Source organism: Haemorhous mexicanus, chromosome 1 (genome assembly GCF_027477595.1).
Source record: "Haemorhous mexicanus isolate bHaeMex1 chromosome 1, bHaeMex1.pri, whole genome shotgun sequence".
NCBI classification, from domain to species: domain Eukaryota; kingdom Metazoa; phylum Chordata; class Aves; order Passeriformes; family Fringillidae; genus Haemorhous; species Haemorhous mexicanus.
The window spans coordinates 119787104-119807201 of NC_082341.1; the positions used below are offsets into that span (position 1 = coordinate 119787104).

General features: G+C 37.8%; 1 protein-coding gene across 2 annotated transcripts in view; it reads right to left on the bottom strand.

Annotated features, from left to right (window-relative positions):
- The window catches only part of PLAG1 (PLAG1 zinc finger), a 52264-nt gene extending 32271 nt beyond the window's left edge, over positions 1-19993 (bottom strand). For both annotated transcript variants that reach the window (XM_059860814.1, XM_059860810.1), the window contains exon 1: positions 19780-19993. The gene's annotated coding sequence lies outside the window, so the exon portion shown is untranslated. The remainder of the gene's footprint in view (positions 1-19779) is intronic.
- Between the last annotated feature and the right edge of the window lie 105 nt (positions 19994-20098).

Here is a 20098-nt window from a genome sequence, read left to right on the forward strand (position 1 = left end):
TATCACTCCTTTATCATTTTGTCTGTGATATGAAATCTCTGTTTTCAGTCCCTTTTGTAGTCTCTTACAGAGCCGAAAAGTCTAAACCAGCTTAGGCCTTCTGTGCATGGAAACTGTTTCACTACTTTTTTCATTCATCACCTTACCCTGCATCTCTGCCATGGTACATACTATATTGTAGTTCTTCTACTGTCTTGAGGAGATGCACCACAGATTGCTGCCTGTCTGATTTCTTTCCTAACAATTAATTCCCAATATGCAGTGAAGTACTGTACTGACATCTACACCAGGCAAGAAAGCATAAACTTCAATGAAAAACTGGGGTGTGGGTAGGAGGACACAAGAATAAACATATCAGTGAAGAAGCAACATAGTTTAGAAAAGGATGTCAAGCTCCAAGAAGCAAGTGGAGATTCTGGAGAAATCACTACACATGCAGAAAAGGGAGATGCAAATGAATAGCATGCAAGTACACCTCAACTGAAGTGGCTGGAGAGACAGAAAGCTGAACAGACTGACAGCTCTTCCAACTAAAGAGCTGGAGATGTGAAATTAAACAAAAGGACACAGGTTTGAAAAGGCAATGTACCTGCCTTTTAAACATATCTGCAGTTTAACTCCTTGCAACAGCACGTTTAGACACTTTGTAAAAAGCTCAAGAGGTAACCCAAAAATGTTATGGAAAAAGTCCAGTAAAGGTTAGTAAATATAAACTCATTTTGTTTAGTTTAGGAAGTCTTTGACAAGTGGACTACTGAAGATCAGGAGAATACTCTGGAAATATCATCCCTATTCCTCTTAACTTTTCATGACAAAGTTACTTTGGTTCTGCCAGTGCCAGAAACAGAGCACCAGGTTTTAATGTACACACAAGTATAATTATTATAATAAAAATAATAATCATTATTATTATTATTAACAAATAAAATGCAAGCATAGAATTTGATCAGCATTTATCAGGTTAAATAAAAGTTCTGTCATCTCAGGCCTTGATCAGGCTGCAAAACCCTCCTGTAACAGTTCTTCAGCCATCCTTGATTTCAAAGCAGGACAATTCCTCTGTTAATTTGCACAAGAACCAACGCTGCTGTCAGTAAGTACCGATGTGAACTCAAATCCAGTATATTTCACTATTTGCAGAATGAGTGGGATCACATTTCACTATGCTGCCAAACACTTGCCATTATATGATAAACTCCTCTATTTAAGCCAACTTACAACTTTGCCAAACTGCCATTGTTTGGGCTGAAATTTTACAAATTAGTGTCTGCTTCTCTGTTTTGTTTCTTCAGTTTTTATTCATTTCTAAAACATACAGGTTAATAGAAAAAAAAGTTTTGTTTGTGTAAAAAAATTCTGGCATATATTTCCTACTTTTCCTTTTCCTTCAAACACCTTTCTTTGAGATGGAGATTTGAAATTAGACAGGGACAGTGGTGTAGCTGTCATCCCTGTGAACTCTACCCAAATTCAGCTAGTATTCTAATTACTTATTCCACAATCCCATTAGTAACTCAGAAATCAATGTTTTGAGTCAGATAATTGAATGCTGTCCTAGAGGTCTCAGATTCTACTAGAGATCTCTGTGTCATTTAAACTAAATGCTACAGAGAAGGTCATTAATTTTCCCAGTCCTTGGCATGTGTCTACAAGGAGTGATTTGCAGAAATACTTAGCGCCTGAAGCTGAAGTGAAAGGCAGTGAAAGCTGCATTCTCAACAGATTATGAAGACAATGGTTTTGAAAAACTCTGCCTAGTAATCTCAGAACAGGTTCTTCCAAAAATTCCACAGAAATTTGATTCTTAAATAAACAACTGAAAAAAAAAGAAAACCTCACAGGAGTAATTTACTTCATTCTCACTGCATTTTATCCTGTGCATGCACTGCAGGCTCTCCTCCTTTAGAATCAAGGTGCTTTAAGCATCATAACGCAGGTTGGGCAAGAGGTGTCTCTCCATCATAAGAGTCAGCAACTACGTACAAGCAGCTCGGCATTTCACCAGGGCAGGGATTGTGGCTGTAAGGCAGGTTTTCTCAAAGTATCCAGAGCCTGAAGCAAAACATCCAACGTGCTAGAGAGCATACCAGAACTCTGTATAAATATGTTCCATTGTCAAGATCCATGTATAAGTTTCCAGCTAGAAAACTGGCTTGTGAACTCCCATCTGTGGGATAATACTGCTCTGAGAACCAGCATCCTACTGGGTATTTGCCTTCAATGATCCACAGCCTGAAAAACAGGATAGCATAGGAGTGCCCATGGTGATGAATGAGAGGAACATAATTTGGCTTTGTGAGCCTCTGTTGTGCCATATTGTTAAATTAACACACAAAATTAAACAGTGTGCACACATGTAACTCCAAGTACTCTAACTGCTTTTTTCCCTTTCCTTTCCACATGTCTCAGTTCTCCTCTTTCAAGCAACACTGTTAGCTTGTCAGGGCAAGGACAGATGCCTGCTGTGTTTTCCTTTTCAGCCTCTAGTACACTGAATCCTAAAAATGGATGCTATTTTTTTTTAAGACATTAACAAAGCAACACAACTCCTAAAGCCTCCTTTAGTTCTATTTATTCTTCTCCGGTCACCGGTGCTTGGAAACAAACATTCTTCCTGTCCACTGCTCTCCTGTGAAAGACCACAGTATCTATAGTTACTGGAGAAGAGTGTTTCAGTTATCTAGGCTCCAAACCTTCCCATGCTTTGCTTTTCAGCTTGCCCCAGAGGGCTTACTCTCTCCAACATCAGAACCAAGATTTCTCTCTTTCCAAAGGTAGCTACTAAAATTCTCTCTCCTCACCAGGAAGCTTGTCAACTCTTTAGAGAATCAAATACCACGATCACATCTGAAACTGAAGAGCTGAAGAGTCTCTTCTGATCAACTTACAGCTTCCAGACTACTTGCCAGCCCCCCCCCCCCCCGCCCCCCCCAGTGCAAGAAAGAAAGAGGTGAGACAGCAACTCTAGCCCTAAGAAATGCTGTCAGAGAGCACAGGTTGAGGTTTTAAAAAAAAAAAAAATAATAATTACCAACTTCCCCAAAACCATTTTTTATTCATATTTGTAGGCTTTCCTGCCAAAGAAAAGCACATTGGGCAGGTGGCACACACTACCACAAGTTGACGCTGCGAAACTCTCACCGGAAGGATACAAATAGCATCAGAAACAGCATCTCAACTTCCTTCAAAATATCCATGATTTTTTAACAGCCCCAAGAAGCAAACATCAGGATAATTCCTGATCCTAAGAATGGAATGGCAAGATTGAGCAGGGGGAGGAGGACTATATCAAGAAAGAATCTTTCCTATTCCTTTCTTAAAGCACAACTGCTTATAAGAGTCAATCTCATACAAATACAAGATATTTTTGTTTGATCTTGTTCAGCTGTTTCTCCTTGGACGTTTGAATACCACATTTATTAAAAATAATACTGTATTTCTGGTTAGAGGTGGATTAAGAATTTTCCTTTTTAGAATCTATGAGAAGATACTTCCCTCTTTAGCTCAGTGGAGCAGCACAAACTTGTGGCTAAGAAATTTTGGGTGTAATTCTGAAAGGTACAAACAAACAAGCTGAAGTCCAAGTTCATGCAAAAATCCTCTCAGGGCAGCTGTTTATTTTATATAATTCTTCCAGCTGTGAAAAGGTGCTCTAACAAAACAAAGCACACTGCAGAAGAAAGGATAAGAGCTCAACAAAACTGCAGCATGGCAGAGCTGTTCCCTGGGGAGGGGCGGCGCGGGAGGGTGATTGAGGCGGGGGTAGGAAGTCCAAGCCTGAGAAGCTGCTGTGGCACACAACACTGGGCAGCAAGACCCAGGAGCTGAAACCCTGCTGGCAGATGGATATTTCAGATGGTTCATCTCAAGGAATGTGTTAAGAACAGCACGCAAGAATCCGCTGAAGCATTCAAGTAGTCAGAGGATCAGTGCATTTTGCAGGTACATAGATCCTTGGTCACAACCTGCTAGTGCTTTATCTATAAACTACTTGTCAATACACAAACATTCCTGTTTCCCACTGATCCTATGTCACAGACCATCATCAGACTAAGAAGTGCAGAAACATTTTTCTTTTGCAACTGATGAGTAATTTGGGAGTGAAAACTGAAAGCAGAATACAAAAGAAATCTGGTACAGAAAAATGGTACATTAAAAAAAGTAGTAATGAAACATTCAGAAAGAATGAATCAAAACAAAACCTAAAGTGAACTTTTCCTATAAATCAAAGATTTCAGAACACTAAACAATAAGGGACCTGATTAGGAAGTAATCTAAGTGTGCAAAAATAAAAAGGTCAGATGAAAGTGTTTGGAAGCATTATTAAAATGATCATCCACCCAGAGGAGGTAGTTTTCAGATGCACTGACTACTCTGGACAATCTTATTTTATGCTCTCTCCATCTTTTCTTAGACATATAACTGAAAACCATTGTTGAGGAAAGCTGCAGAAACTTGGAATAAACAGGAAAGAACAACAAGATGAGAAACAAGTCATTGCTACACAGAAAAACAGAGAAAGGAGAAATCCAGAAAACCAGAAGCAAAATAACAAACAAACAGTTTAACCTTGTTAAGGACACTGGGACACAGTGATGATAACTAGGAACATGCATTCTTCTGGTCCTCTTTTACTATAAGGAATTTATAATGAGCTCTTGTCTGATTTGGTTTTTTAAATATAAAAGCTCCTCTTCGGTAAATACATTCTCATCTTTAAAACATAATTATGGTCTGAAAGTTGACACTAAAAATAGCACTAAGGAGCTTCATATTTACATCTTCTTGATTTCTGTATCAATTTACTCGATTACAACAGTCAAGTGTATGTCCTCTGGTCCTCAAGACTAAACGGAGTTCTCCTGAGGGTTAATCCTGAAGATAAGTTTGACAGGGTGACAGTTTTCAGTTTGCATCCATAAATTATAGTTGAAACTCAATATGTAACTGTAAACACATTATGTCTAAAGAACAAAGCATTTACAAATGTTTAGCAACTCTCTCAAGAACAGCAAGTATCTGAGAAAAAAAAAAACCAAAAAAACCAACTAAAATTAGATTAGGGAAACATAAGAAAAAATAAAAAGAATACATATTCCACTAATCCATACTGGCATGCCAGGAAAACTTAAAGACAATTTGGAACAAACTTCACAAATTCTTACAATTAGGAAATACATGAGGAATAACATCATGAATAAGTCTTCAAATTAGCAAGTGACCAAGAAGTACACACTTTGCCAATTTCAGTTCAAATCAAAATACTTCATGATACAAGCATATTTTTAGTACTTTTACAAATAAATGAGTTCTTTGGAATAAGATCCTTCACTCACTAACATTCTCATTTTTTTTCCCTGCAGTGTCAGAAACAGCCGTTTCAAGTTGACTTTTCCAAATCTCAAAATTGAAAGGGACACTTCACATGTAATCTCATATGAAGTTAGAGTCTGAAAAAAGGACAAACATCTTTTCAATATGCATCTTGGAAAAGCTGCATATGGGGTTTTTTTCCCTTCACTTTAATGACTATCTGAAATAACTACTGCACTAACCTGATGACACACTTATTTATTATATTTTCTTATGCCTGTTATTCACTTTCTGGCAGTAATACAACTTCATTTAGCAATAGTTTGGACCCCTCAGTAAGGGAATGTGTACATAGTAGCTCTCTAATCTTGCTGCCCAGCTGCTAAGACAGTCACATGAGTCACTTGCTGCCTTTAGAGCAACACACACCACTTGCTGAATTTAGAGACATTCTCTGTTTCTGCAGTGGCCATACATATAAATTGAGTAATACCCTATCCTAACTACATACAAAACTCTCTAGGTATTTGTTTTTAGGTTTTTTATATTTAAATCAGTGAGTCAAAGAACCTATTTTTTTACTAATGCAGTTAACAACCCAGCTCTACAAAGTGATTTATGTACCAATTTTCAGTGTTATCACTCTCATGCCTGTTGGGATAACTTCAGCAGTAGGTAACTGCATCTAATTGTTCAGTGAAAATCCAGCCCTGGAAGAATGAAGAACTCTGTCTGCCAGGACAATTCAGTATACAGCTTCAGAACAAAATATTTTACAACAATTCCTTCCTTATCAGTATTTTAAACTGTGACTGTTTGGAACACCACCATATTCAACAGTCTATTTAAAAACAATTTACATAAAGACTGGCATAGTTGCTTCCATGCAGCACCTGCTAATACATATAACTCCTTGTGGAAAATACTTTATTTACTAACATAATCCCTAAGTGTTATGTAGGAAGCACTATCTCATGCTATTTGGTGCAGTGCCTTACAGGAAAGCACAGTGAGGAGACAGTTCTTTGGACTATTGCTACATCGCCAGTAGGCCTGATGATGTTTCATTTTTCTCTGCATCACATAATACCTTCTTGCCCATATTCTCCCTGTGTCTCTTTACAGCACTGCTCTTTGCAGATGGTTATACAGGGACCAGATCAAAGCCATGATGATTGTGCTCTGGCCATACATGTTTACTGACTACCAGACTAACAAAACCCCCGCAGAATCACGTCAAGGTAAAGGGCTCATGCCACAAAACCCGAGGAGTCTTACATCGTATGAAACAAACTTCTACATTCTACAGTCATTCTACACACATTGCACATTCTACAGTCCAAAACCACACTGGCACAAATTCCAAAAGATGTTTCAGCGGGCCTAAAGAAGAAAGCAGCGTATCAAACCTTAGCTAACTCTGTTAGTTTCAAGTACAGCCAAGCTTGCCTTAAAACAGACTTCTTGCCAGTAGGAAATCACAGTAGGCAATGTCCCAACTTGCCAGTCAGGCAATAGCACATTTTCAAGTTAAATATTCTAATCTGTCAGGTAACATTAAATAGACCTCCATAACTAGCCAGAATAGATTATCACAAAGTAGCAACTAACTAAACTCTTCACTGATGTTGTACCATTCTGAATTAGCATTTAAAAAATAAATGAAAATGGTTACTTCTATGCTCTTTCAGCAAATGCTGCACAGTAATTTAAGTAAATACAAACAAATTTCTTGTATCAGTATTTATTACCTAAAAAATTCTAGTCATTGGTGTACACAGAGCCAGTCTAAATACAGGTAAATTCCAGATTACCACACATGTATGGACTGTCCTTAAAAGCAACACTTAAGATTTCTGAAGTCAAAAGATAAGACAGAACTCTATTTTTCTGTTGCATTTTTTCCACTTCACCGAGTTTTCTGCCAAGTCAGTACTGCTGTTTCCCACGTCTGTGTGACTCTTTACTCAGCAACAGTATACAATTACAAACACTGAAAAGACAACTTCAGAAAACAAAGTGGCAGAGGAACATGGGGCAAGATTAGCAATTGAAACAACTAATCCAGATGAATCTTAGAGTCTCCAATCCAGCTGGCATAAATTCTCATACTCTTTTGTCTTTTCCCTAATCGGTACAGTATTCTATTCAGGTATTTGGTTATCACAATATGATATTCTCCATCAAAATTAGGAATTACTACCCCTTCCCACTGCAAAAAAAAAAAAAAAAAAAAAATTGTATATGCCAGTTTTAATCATCAATTTGTCCCCAATAGCCAGAACTCCTTAGAGAAGGCCAAAACATGTTGTCAGTTCTTGGCAAAAAATTTCTTCAGTTTGATAATGAAGGTATTATGCATTCTATTGAGGATGTTTCTCTCCTTAAGAACTCAAGTTCACGGGTATATTTCCGGGCTATCCTGAAATCTCTCAGATGGGCTCTTGTAAGAGGTAGCTGCTTAAAATAAAAACATTTCCTACAGAGTGATGTATGATGGCTTAGTGGATTAGCATGTTAAAAACATAATCTCTTTTGACACAGCTGTTTTTAAGTGTTCTTAAAAAAAAATTACAAAATGTTAATTCTGTTTTCCAGTAAACATAACTTTTGATCTGCTGAGTCAGAGATGTTATGCATAATAATCACAGCAGGAATACAATACTATTTGTATTTTTTTGGAGGAAAAAGCATGAGCACAATTTTGTGCAAATAATCAGAAAAAGAAAAATCACAGAGCAGAATTCAATTAAAGGCAAATCCACCAGAGGGAAACTGTAGTTCTAACAAAACAAAATACTTGTTTTCCTAGGTAATTTCCATACTTCTAGAAAGTTGATTCCAGAGCCATGTAACACTCACATGCAGGCTTTATAATATGTACTTTCAACACTGGACTAAAATACTTTGTGTTACTAAGTCAACACAGTACCATTTTCCTATGTATCACTTTTAATTCTACTTTTAATTTTTGTTGGTTTCAAACCCCCAAACCAACACTCACTAACTTTAGAAAGCACTTTATCATGCACTATCTGAATGTAGCAGAAGAGCTTTGTGTTTGTACAGCTTCCAGAAATCGTCATGGAAGTTTCTGAATACCTAGGCATATCTAGGTTATGGATGCATGTAGAAACAATGTAATTTTTTTCTGTGATTGAGTTATGATGGTTTTGTTATCAAACACTATATTCCTCTAAATTATATACATTATGTATTATATTAACAAATATACTAATATACCAACATTCTTTTATTGAGGGATTAAAGCTATTGCTAAATGAATGTCTCATGACACATAAGTATTATTTACTTCACTGAAAAATATTACCAGATTAGTACAGTAGTTATTTTTCTTTGCTTTCAAGACAGTTTCATATTTTTGAACATTTTAACTTCATTTGTGGTTACATTAATTGCCCTTTCAAGTTGACAGGCTTGTAAAATCATCCTGAAGTGTCTGTTTCTGATACTGCAGGAAAAAACTGAAATGCCAGTAAGTAAAGGAAGCATCTTATTCCGAATAATTAATTTATTTGTAAAAGCCAGAATAAAGCAGTTCCCTGTTCACACTTTAGAAAGCAACCAATCCTTCACTGCTGGTCTGCTCCTTCCACATTCAGGACACTGTAGTTCCATCATTAAGAGCATCCCCTGCCGAGAAGCATATGACTCTACTGTTCCATGATGTACCCTCAAAGATCACCAGCTTCTGAATGAAGCTACAAAAATACTGGGTTTTACTTACTAGAAAAAACCCTGAACAGCTTGCTTCTTGCCAACCTGAAAGACCACCCCTTTCAATGAGTGCCACCTGAACCAATCTCAAATGCATGTTACAGTATTAAAAAAAAAAAAAGATCATGGGGAAATACCACTTGCTCCCCGAGAAGCACTTCAGTTTTAACACAGATCTCTCACTCTGAGACGGGTTCATTATGTTGGCACTACAGACCATAGTTACTACTATGCATTTACTACTATGCATTTACTAATGACCTATCTAGAATTTGACAGATGGAAATGGTGATGTTTGGAATGCATGAAATAGAGGCTTCATATCTCGAAGGTCCACAGTGAAAAGAATTGTTAGCATCCTACTAGATTCTAGATTCTAATAAGCTTTGCAAGAGGAACCTGGGTCATGCATTTTTACTAACTGTTTAATTTAATTTGTTTTCATTTATAGCAAAGCACTGTTGAAAAGAACAGGAAACTTTCAAATAATCTAGTCAAGATCAGATGGGAAAACAACTCCCTATTCCACTTAGAAATTCTATAGTTCAGATCATTCAGTAACTTTGCCAGCCACTGCAACATACTAAAAAAAATATCAAGAAACAAACTTCCTAAACAAGTGACAAATGCAGAAAGTAGAGGTTAAAAAGAGGATTAATTTTTTCACCCCCTTATAACAGGCTAAAAATACTCAAAGCAAGAAGACATAACACGCACTCTGGGGGTCAGAACTTTGCCATGCACAGGGAGTGAAGTAATTTTGACTACATTCTGTCTCTGAGGTACCCCCAAACGCAAAATCACATCACAAAATTACAAAGTTGCTAAGTAACAGTTAATTCATAAATTAACTCACAAAGGCAATATAATCTTTTTCCAGGAGACCTCATAACATTCCTACAAAGGCCTAAGTTACAAAAAATTTGGATATATTATAGAATTGTAAAATGGTTTGAGTTGGAAGGTACCTTAAAGACCATCCAGTTCCATGGGCAGGGACACCTTTCACTAGACCAGGTTACTCAAAGCCCCACCAAACCTGGCCCGGGACACTTCCAGGGATGGGACACCCAGAGTTTCTCTGGGCAACCTGTTCTGGTGCCTTACTGCCCTCACAGTAAAGAATTTCTTCCTAAAGCCAAATCCAAACCTACCTTCTGTCAATTTTACTCCTTGTCTTATCACTACACACCCTTATGAAAAGTCCCTCTCCAGAGGCTGTTGTCAGCCAAAATGGTGGCAAATTTTATATATATTTGGGAAGGAAGAACTAACAGTTAAGATCTTTCTTAACTGTTCTTAACTGCACTAAGTTAAGCTCTTTCTTGTCCAAACTATGAGTCTTACAGTCCCAAAGTAAGAAATGGGATTTAAGTATACTTCAGAGGACAGTTACAAAGCACTTGCGACCTGACAGATAATTTCTGCCTGCCTTTTAGCTTTTTTGGTTAAGGTGCCTACATGAAACTTTCACGCTAAAACTACCTTCAAATAGAAAAGTACCTCCTTTACGATGAAATTTGGATGCTTAGCAGAAGGGATTATTTGACCTTCAACCACAGTTTAACACCAAAAACTATGACAAGAACAGTCAATTAGAGCGTCCATTAAATCTTGGAGGCTTTGCTCAGAGTTGAGAAACTTTTTATTGCTTGGTTCCTGATGAAAAATGGAAGAAGCAGCACAATACTCAAGTTCTTATTCAGACAAAACCTTTAGGAAATTTAATCTGCTAATGAAGAATTATGGAGTTCATTTCAAGATAACTGAATATATTATCAGTTTCAAGGTTGCAACACAACTGTGTGACTGATATCACAAATTCATATGATTAAAGTATTTAGAGAAGACTGAGGGGAAGTGATTTAAGTCACCAGAACGCCTTTTTGACCACATCTGTCTTCTCACTTGAGGATTGAAGAAAGATCCAGTCTCTTTTTATGTTCATATGTTTTATTAGTCAAACTACAGAAAAACTGAAAATAATAACACATATCCAACCTCCCCAAACTAAACTATCCTGCTACTCCAGTCAAACTGACAAGCAATCAATGTAGTTAAAAACTGTAGTTAACTGTTTAAATATACTTAAATATTTGTACTGAAAGGAAAGTGCAAAAAAGAGCAAGAAGTTTGTTTTACATGATACATAGATAAAAACTACTAGAAATTGAAATGTATTTTTCAATATGGACTTACACTTACTTGTTCTCAAATATTCTGAAGTGGCCAAGTTTTCAAAGGTGAAATAATACAGGGGAGATCTCTAAAACCTTTTTTTTTCCCCCCCAATAAACTTATTCCACAGTTTAACATTTCTGAAAGTATAATCTAGATTTCTGTTTGCCTTCTACAGCAATTGACACTAGAAGTTTGAGTGTTTCTTATGAGAAACAATGATAGCACATATTTGACAAGACCTGACATCTTTTCCTCATAGGTAAATTTAATATTCATCCAGTTAGGGACTATTCCCATCACCCAAACACCATCATGATTAAGTTTCCTGTATTACTCTCCACTCAGTTTTTCTATTTGCAGCATCACCAGCTCAAGCTAATTTTGCAGTACTCCTTGGCACAATTTTTGTAGTACAAAAATTATCAATAGCTAAACTTAAAGGGACACAAATAGATTCTGAGAGAATAAAAGAGTTTTAAACAAGTTAAAGAAGTGCTGAAAAGAGTGTATCCAAAAGAAAAGGATACACTCAGGCAGCTAAGACAAAAAACCCTTTAAAATTATAACTGGGAAAACATTACATTTTACAAGTAATGAGAAATTAAACAAGTTTGATATAAATATTTCACATCTACTTTTTAAAGCAATTTCAACACATACTAAAACCAGCCTGAATAATTAGGATAATTAACATATTAGGATTCTTGGTTAAATTTTTAAGTAAAAAATAATGTAACTTTGTTGTTTAGGAATAGAGCTGATTTCATTGTACTGGTATGCTTATAACTGTACTTAAACACCATTTAAAATAGCAAGTAGCAACACCATCCTTTGACAGATGCAATAATATTTTTATTACTTTTTCTGAAACTGATTAAAATATAGCCATAAGCAATATGTTTGTGCTGGGGCATAATTAGGAGTGGTTTAGTCTGAGCACAATCCTAGTATTCAAAAGAATAAAGAAAACTTCAAATCACAGATGAAAAAAAAGCCTAAAGATTTAAATAACTGGCATTTATGTCTAAGCTCTTCTCTAAGCTAGGTGGTTCAATATTTCCTAGTGTCTAGGTGAAACAAATTATGTAAGTATTGATCACAGTAACTTCCAGTGAACAAAATAAGCTTGAACAATATTGTGTTTAGCTTTTAAACAGAACACAAAACTCTGACACTATTTTATGTTTGTTTTATTTTACTTTAATACTCTTCTTAAAGTACTTGTGAGGAGAAGAGCACAAGTAACTGATAGCAGGTAGCTAACACCATAAATTTACACCTTGGTAATGTATCGTCTTATGAAAACATAAGAACAGCTGCAGGCAATTTCTACTTTTAATATATTTATATTTTATCTATACTTGCATGTGATAAATGCAGTATTACAAAGCCTTGCATGTAGGCAGCTGCAGTAAATGCAAAATAGTATAAATGAAATTTCTACACGTGACAGTAGGAGTTTGAAGAAACTTAACATTTACAAACTTGTAAATGTTTTATTACTAACTATACTGGCTTGATTGAAATTTAATAGCAAGCTGCCAGAATCTCTCATTCTGCCCTTCCTTCAAAAAGATCTCTTTAAAAAAAATATTCCTATACCACAACTGATTCAAAAGACATGATATTGTCCCTAAATGTCTCCTAAAAATGTGTGCATGTCTGTATCTATCCCACATATAAATGTAACATTCATGATAAATACATACACCACACAGTAAACAGTTTTATTACAAATGACAAGCACTTGAGACAGTAAAATCTGATTTGCGTACACAGGGTCTTTCTGCTGCTCAAACACGTAGTATAGTGAGATCTCATTAACTCAGAATCGGATGGTTTGCAGAGTTTTTTAGAAAACTCATGCACTACCAAAACAAGTACATACTCAATACATGCAGAGGGAAGCTTTTCTGACAGCCTCGCTCCTTTTTGGTTATTTGGCAATTCACAGTAAATGTGCATAAGGCAAAATCAGCAATCTACATCTTATTTCCTAAGAAATACTTTACACTTTCAGACTGCCAAATCTGATGTGACTCACAACCATAAAGAAAAGCTTTTAGGGTTAGAGATACACAGTGTCAGGCTACTGGTGAATTACCTGCAGAATACATAAGTAAATCTACATGCAATCTGTATTGCTAAATTGTATCAAATAAAGTATTACTACAGCAATACGGAAGAGATTATTATTAGTTATCCTAACTTCAGTGAAAAAACAACTTTGACAAATAATGCCCTTTAAACACTTTCTAATCTGATTTCTAGGGATATTTTCCTTGAGAGAGGAATTTAGCACATTAAGTGCAAAAGAAGATTATAGCAATTCAGTTTACTGTAACAGACACTTTTTGCATTTTTCCAAGTTTCTTTACATAGTTATTTCTTAATTGCATCTGATGGCAATTCTAAGGTTTTACTTTCCTGACTCCCACTTGACTTTCTCAAATCTGATTTGAGGTATTTTACTTCAGAGTTCTGAGTAACTGTTGTATGCATTATAGCCAAACTTGTCTGCATTCATTTTTTTAATCTCACTTTTTGGTTTTATAATAGTTCAGACCTGTGGGGCTTTTTTCCCTCTCTTTCCTTTCCCCTAAACAAATACCCATTGGGCCACATTTTATTTTCTTTGTGCCCCCCTGTAAGGCTATAGAAACCACCAGATTTGGTCATTAATAGAACAGCTCATCACTCTGGCCATGTATTTTAATGCATTTGACAAGGTATCTCTACACTTGGACAGGCAATGAACCAGGAAGGAGAGAGAAGAAGGCTACAGAGAAGGCTATAATAGAAACTGATTTACTCCTTCAACATGAGAATAACTATATATCCTTTCCCACTCTTCACAGCCAGGTATGTTCTTAGACAGACACCTCAAACCCCTGACATACATGGTGCCTAATTTCAATGCCATGATCTGACAGAAACCGTTTGCTAGACATGCAGGGTCCATTTAAATATTAAAAATTTTAATACATCCTATGAGAAGGCCCCATCCTTTAAAACTGTGAGCACACAACTACTCTAAAAAGCATGCTGTGTCTTTTCAAAAGTAAAAAAACTCCCTCTAGTTCTATGAATTTCTGCTATTTGTCCTAAGATGAGACAATAACAGGTGAACAGTGATACAGATGTAGATAGAAAACACTTTAACAACACAAACTAAATAAAAATAAAACTGAATCTGCAATAATGGTGACCAGTTCTGTTTAATATTAGGTTTTCTGAACTTGCATACAATTAGGTTTTTTTGCATTTGATATTTGGTGGACAACTGTTTATTTAAAATGTATTAGTAACTGCAATCCATGCAATTTCAGATAAATGTTCATTATATTCCTTGGCAACTAAAAAAAAAAAAGCATCTGTGTAAGTGATTATATTGAGCGTTAATCAGTGTTTTACATTCAAGTTACAAGATCACACCATTTTAAAAATCAATATAAATTTAATTAAATTCTAGATGTGGGGTTTTTTTAGATTAGAGGAAAATACACAATTGTCTATTATCAAATGCCCAGATAACTGCAAAAAAATCACTCCAGTGCTTCAGAAATTTAAACATTTTATATTTGATCAATACAAGTGTTACTTTGTTCTAATATTTGAATTATTTTTAAATAGTTTTTTAAGGCTACCTAAACATTTGGTAATCAGTTAAAGATGCTTAGCAGTTCAGTGGATAAATGCTGCACATTTCTTTCAAAAGCTCTGCAAGCTAAATCCTTACTAGTAGCAGATATTTGGAGAATAACTCCTTGAAAGCAAGTTCTCTATCACTTCAGTGGTGGGCACTGCTGGCTCCTTTTAAGTCTATACTGATTTGAGAATGGTCTCAGTACTTGAAGAGATTTCATGTTTTCCAGAATATTTCTGTTTGGTAAACATATAAATTTGTTCAAGAACCCTACCAAAAAGTATTTGTTCACAAAAACTGGTTTTAACAACATAAGGGGTTATAGACAGAAAATTTAAAAACTTATGGTTTAGACTCTGAAGTAAAAACATCTATTTTACAAAACAACCTTGAACAGCTACAAACAGTGGTTTATTTAGAACATGAGAAGTGCCCTCCTTAACCCATTAATTTTAAAACATATGCAATACCCTGAAAGGAGGAGACTTTAGGGCACCATTTTGACTAACCAGCTGCAGAGATGGACAACCATTAGAAGTGGCTGCACTTTGTGCACAGTGCCTTTTGGAACTACACAAACTTTTTTAAGGTTTCTTAATTTAAATCTCAAAAGTTCTACATTGAAAACTAATTTTTCAGGATAATTACAAAATTAAAAGTACACACCAAGAGACACATTTGAGCTAAGCTTTCAAGGAAAGCTGAATGCAAGTCACTTTAGATTCCTGTATTTGCTGGTACTGTTGTAGAATACTGTAGTTATTAATTTTTAAACATTACTGAATAGGATTGGTAAATCTCTAAAAAGGATTTTAATAAATTTACACCTCTCCTGTTTACCTAGGAAAAGTAGGTTAACTTTACCAACAAGAGACCATAGTATTTGTTTCCTCAGGTGTTTTAATTTTAGAAAATCTTGAAAAAAATCAAACTGTATCATGTATGGAATCAGACCAATACATAATAAAGAAGATTATCTTAACTCTTAGAACAAGGAAGCTTTGAAAGTCACTCTGTATTTTTATTTCAAAAAACCACTTCATCACTGTAAGAACTCAGTTTTCTACAAAAGAGTAAGTTTGTAAAAAATAATACTAAACAACATTTTTTGTCCTGCTATTATTATCTCCATCTGGATTATACCTTAAAATTAAATCCAGTTTAGAAGAGTATCAAATTCTGAGAGAACACCCTTGCCTCTTTCTCTACCCTAAACCCTGAATTTTGTACTATGGTTGGATACACCGAATTTACTTTGTAATACAAAGCTGTAAGTCAAGAAAGATACTCCACAACACTGCTTCTTTCACATTGTTATTACCAGTGTCTATACCTATTTTCAGCATTAAAATATTAATGATTAAAAAGCTCCAAATTAGGTAAAAATGTAGAGACATGTTAAGCACTTCATACTGATAGTCACAGAAACAGCATTTGAAGAGTTCTCAGTGCCATTAACTAGCTTATTTAAGTTAGTTCTGCACATCTAGTACCATCTGTCTATATACCCTGGTACATTAAAACTACCAACATATGGTGAACTGCTATTAATTTATCAAATTTCTACGCATTCCAGGGTAATGTTACTTCAGTCAATAAAAATAATAGATCAGATTAAGAAATAATCAGAAAGGAACTTTTAAGTCTGAATACTTACTAACTAAAAAAGAAATCTCTAAACCATAAAAGGCAGTTTTGGAAAAACATTCAATATCATTTCTTTATACAAAATGATTAATCTTTCTTCCTTAATGACCCTTTTTTCTAACCTAAGAGTAGTTAATATGCTTTAATTTTCACAACTGTGAGTCACTGGAAAACTCTGAGATTTCTGCCCAAATCTTTAACCACAAGGCTATCCTAGGCAACAAGTTTCTTTGGTCCCACTTGCAGAAAGGGTACAGATCATTTGCAAGCACATGGTATTCAACACAGAGGGCTATCACAACTCCTGCTCAACTTCCACAAATTCACAAAAAACATGTGCTGCAGTAGTCTCCATCCAAGTTCAGTACCCCATCTCCCCTCTCAAGAACCACATACCTGTACTCAGTTTTCAATCTAGAACTAAGCACAAAGACTCCAAAAGCAAAGCAAGTGTAAAGGCAACATTGCAACTCCTCATAAAGGTATCAAATGCCATGTTAAGAGGTGATGCTAATTTTTTAAAATAGGACATTCAAAAATAAAATTAAAATACATAGGAGATAATAGGGACAAGCAGAGCATTTCACATCATCACAGTTAAACGTTTACAAGTTAAAAATTAAGAAAAAAACCAGTATCAGCCAGAACCCATGCTAAAAGCATGCATGCATACGCACATGCTCACATATACATGACACCAGACCACAGTTAGGATGACTTTTCTTTCTTCAAATAAAGCCAGAGGCAATTCTTCCAAGTGATGTTTTAACTACACACCTAAGGTGTACTTGTAAAGAGCCCCTACTTTGGCCAATTAAAACCTACAGTTATTTTCCAGTATTTTCAAAACCTTTGGGGATAGTTTAGAAGATTTAAGCATAAAATAAACTTTTGAACAAATTCACGTGTTCCCAACAAAACTGAATGTATTCAAAGTAAAAATAACGCACTTCACAACTTTCACAAAATGTCTGTGAAATTGCCCTACACACAGGGAATTCATCTCCTCCCACAGAATTCACAGCTAGCAGAACAGCACTAGATCTTAATATTAAACAACCTGAGACTATTTCATTTCTGCAACATGTAATCCAAAAAACACTCTCCAAAACACAGCATTTTAATTAACACCAAGAAAACTCCCCTGAAGACCTGCTACACACAAAAGAATTGCTTTGATCCCAACGATTCTGCACGTTTCCCCCTGCTATCCTTCCCTAATTTATCAGACTAGGGCCGATTTGATACCTTTCCATTAAAAAAAAAAACAACGAACCACCCCTCTGCTAGAGGCAGAGGTGCTGCAGAGGTGATGATAACCCTAGGAAAAGAGAAGCTGTCTCTTTAAAATGCCCTGCTATGTCCCTGATCCCACGTGGAACCAACATCAGCAGCACTTTCGCATTAACTTCAATGTGAGGCGAGATGAGGCATCATTATTTCATATAAATAAAACGAGGAGACTGCAGAATACATTCTTTGTAGGAGACAAACAGGTGAACTGAACGTGCCAGGGAAATCAGCAACCACCCGCAGAAGAGGTGCCCTGCCCCTGAGCCCTCTCTGCTCTCCCTATGGAGCATTAGCTCAACCCCACACCACTCTCAAGAATCCAGTTCAAATAGAGGAGTGAGCCACCAAGAAAACCTGAAATTCAAAGGCAACGAAAATGCACTTTATAAACCGGAAAGGTTTACTCTTTGCCTCACACATCCTAATTAGATCAGGAAAGTGACACTACAAAAGCATTACATTCCGGTCCGAAAAAAAAAAAAAAAAAAAAAAAAAAAAGGGAAAGAAAAAGACAGAGGAAAAGAAATGAGCCCCCATCTCCCCAAATCCCCCAAAAACACACACACAAAAAAAGCATTAAAAAAGGAAGTTATAAAGCACCACATCCAGCATTTATCTTATCTAGGATCACTCCACATTACCCCCAAGTTATACACTTTCTGCACCATCATCTCCCCCTACCTCTCTGTCCTGAAAGGGATTTTCACGTTTTCTCATTGTCGGTGGCGAGTTATAAGAGGCTTTTGCCTTTCCAAAGAATTCATCAACAAAAAAAATAATAAATATTAACTCCTTGCTCCCTGAAACCTTAAAACGGTCTCGGGAAGACACGGGTTTTATACTGTTACCTTGAGGAAGAAAAGGGGGAGCAGCCCCGATTTTTAGGTATTTTTTGGCATTTTTTTCTGATTTTTATTTTGTTATATGCCTCAGTTCTCCCTCCATTTTGGTTGTTTATGATACTGACAACAAGCTGTCCCTGCTCTCTCTCTCTCTCTCCGGATCTCTCCTGCTTTCAGTTAGCAAACCCCCCTCCCCAATGCAACACGACTCAGCACTTACTTGGGTTCACACTTTCCTCTAAACACACACCGATGGGGAAGGGAAAAGCTCCTGGGCTACTCGGAGGGGGAGAGCAGGCAAATTCGTTTCTTTATTACGAAAAAAAAAACTTTTGTCCAAAAAACGACGGGAAAGGGGGGTCGAGTGCCCCAAAGTCACTCCGGATCCCCCCAAAGACGCGGCCGCCAGGTCCGGGGGACACCCCACGGGTAGCCGGGTCCACGAGGGAAATTTCTGTGCGAAATTTGTCCGGTTTGAGGCGGTGGGCGAATTTATATTAATTTTTTCCCTCATTTTTCGGCACCGCGGTCTCTAATGTCTTCCGCTCCCTCTCTCGCCGCTCTCGCCGCTGTCACTGCATTCACAGCACAGGCTCCGGAGAGGCGAGGAGGGGAGGGGGCGGCCGCGCCGCTCCTGCCCCTGCCCCTGCCCCGCCGCCCCGGGCCCGGGCCGCCGCGGGGGTCGGCGGCGGGCACCCCGCGCCCTCCTGCCGTCCCCCGGGCAGCCCCGCCGCCTCGCCCGCTCCTCGCGAACCAGCAGAGCGCCGCGGGGAGGGAGGGGAGGAGTGGAGGAAACTCCTGAGAGAGGTTTTTCTGAAAATCATCTCTTTCTCCCTCCGAGGGAGGGGAAGGGGGGTGGGGGGGGGGGGCACCGCTCGCCTCGGCTCCCCTCCCCTGCTTTTCCCCCCGGGGGGGTCCGACGCGGGGCGGCGGGGGGCTGCGGGAGATGGGGGGAGAGGGATGGAAGGGAGGGATGGTTAACACAAACTTTTCCTCACTGCTCGCTGCTCCTCTCTCCTCTCCCCCCTTCTTCTCCTCCTCCCCCTTCATAATTTAAATAACCCTGATATTTCCCTGCTAAACCCCGGCGCCTGCCCCCCAAACCCGCAGCAGACTCACCGCGGGAGCCTCAGCATCCCCTCTGCGCCCCGTTTCCACCCTTTACAGTGTTCTCCGATTTTTCTGTAATTTTTTCCCCATATTTCGGGCTGGACGCGGCGGGCCTGGAAATTGTTTGCTTTCCCGTCTTTCCAGCAGCCATTGTAGTGTATGCGCTGCGGTGCAGCCCAGCCTGCCGCACACGCCGCGCCCACACCGCCCGCCGCCCACACGCACCGCGGGTTGGACGCCTCCCCCAGTCAGTCAGGGCCGCGGCCGCGCCCCGCCGCCGGCGCCTGCGGCCCGCGCCGCCCGCCCCGTTGGTGGAAGGAGGCGCCGC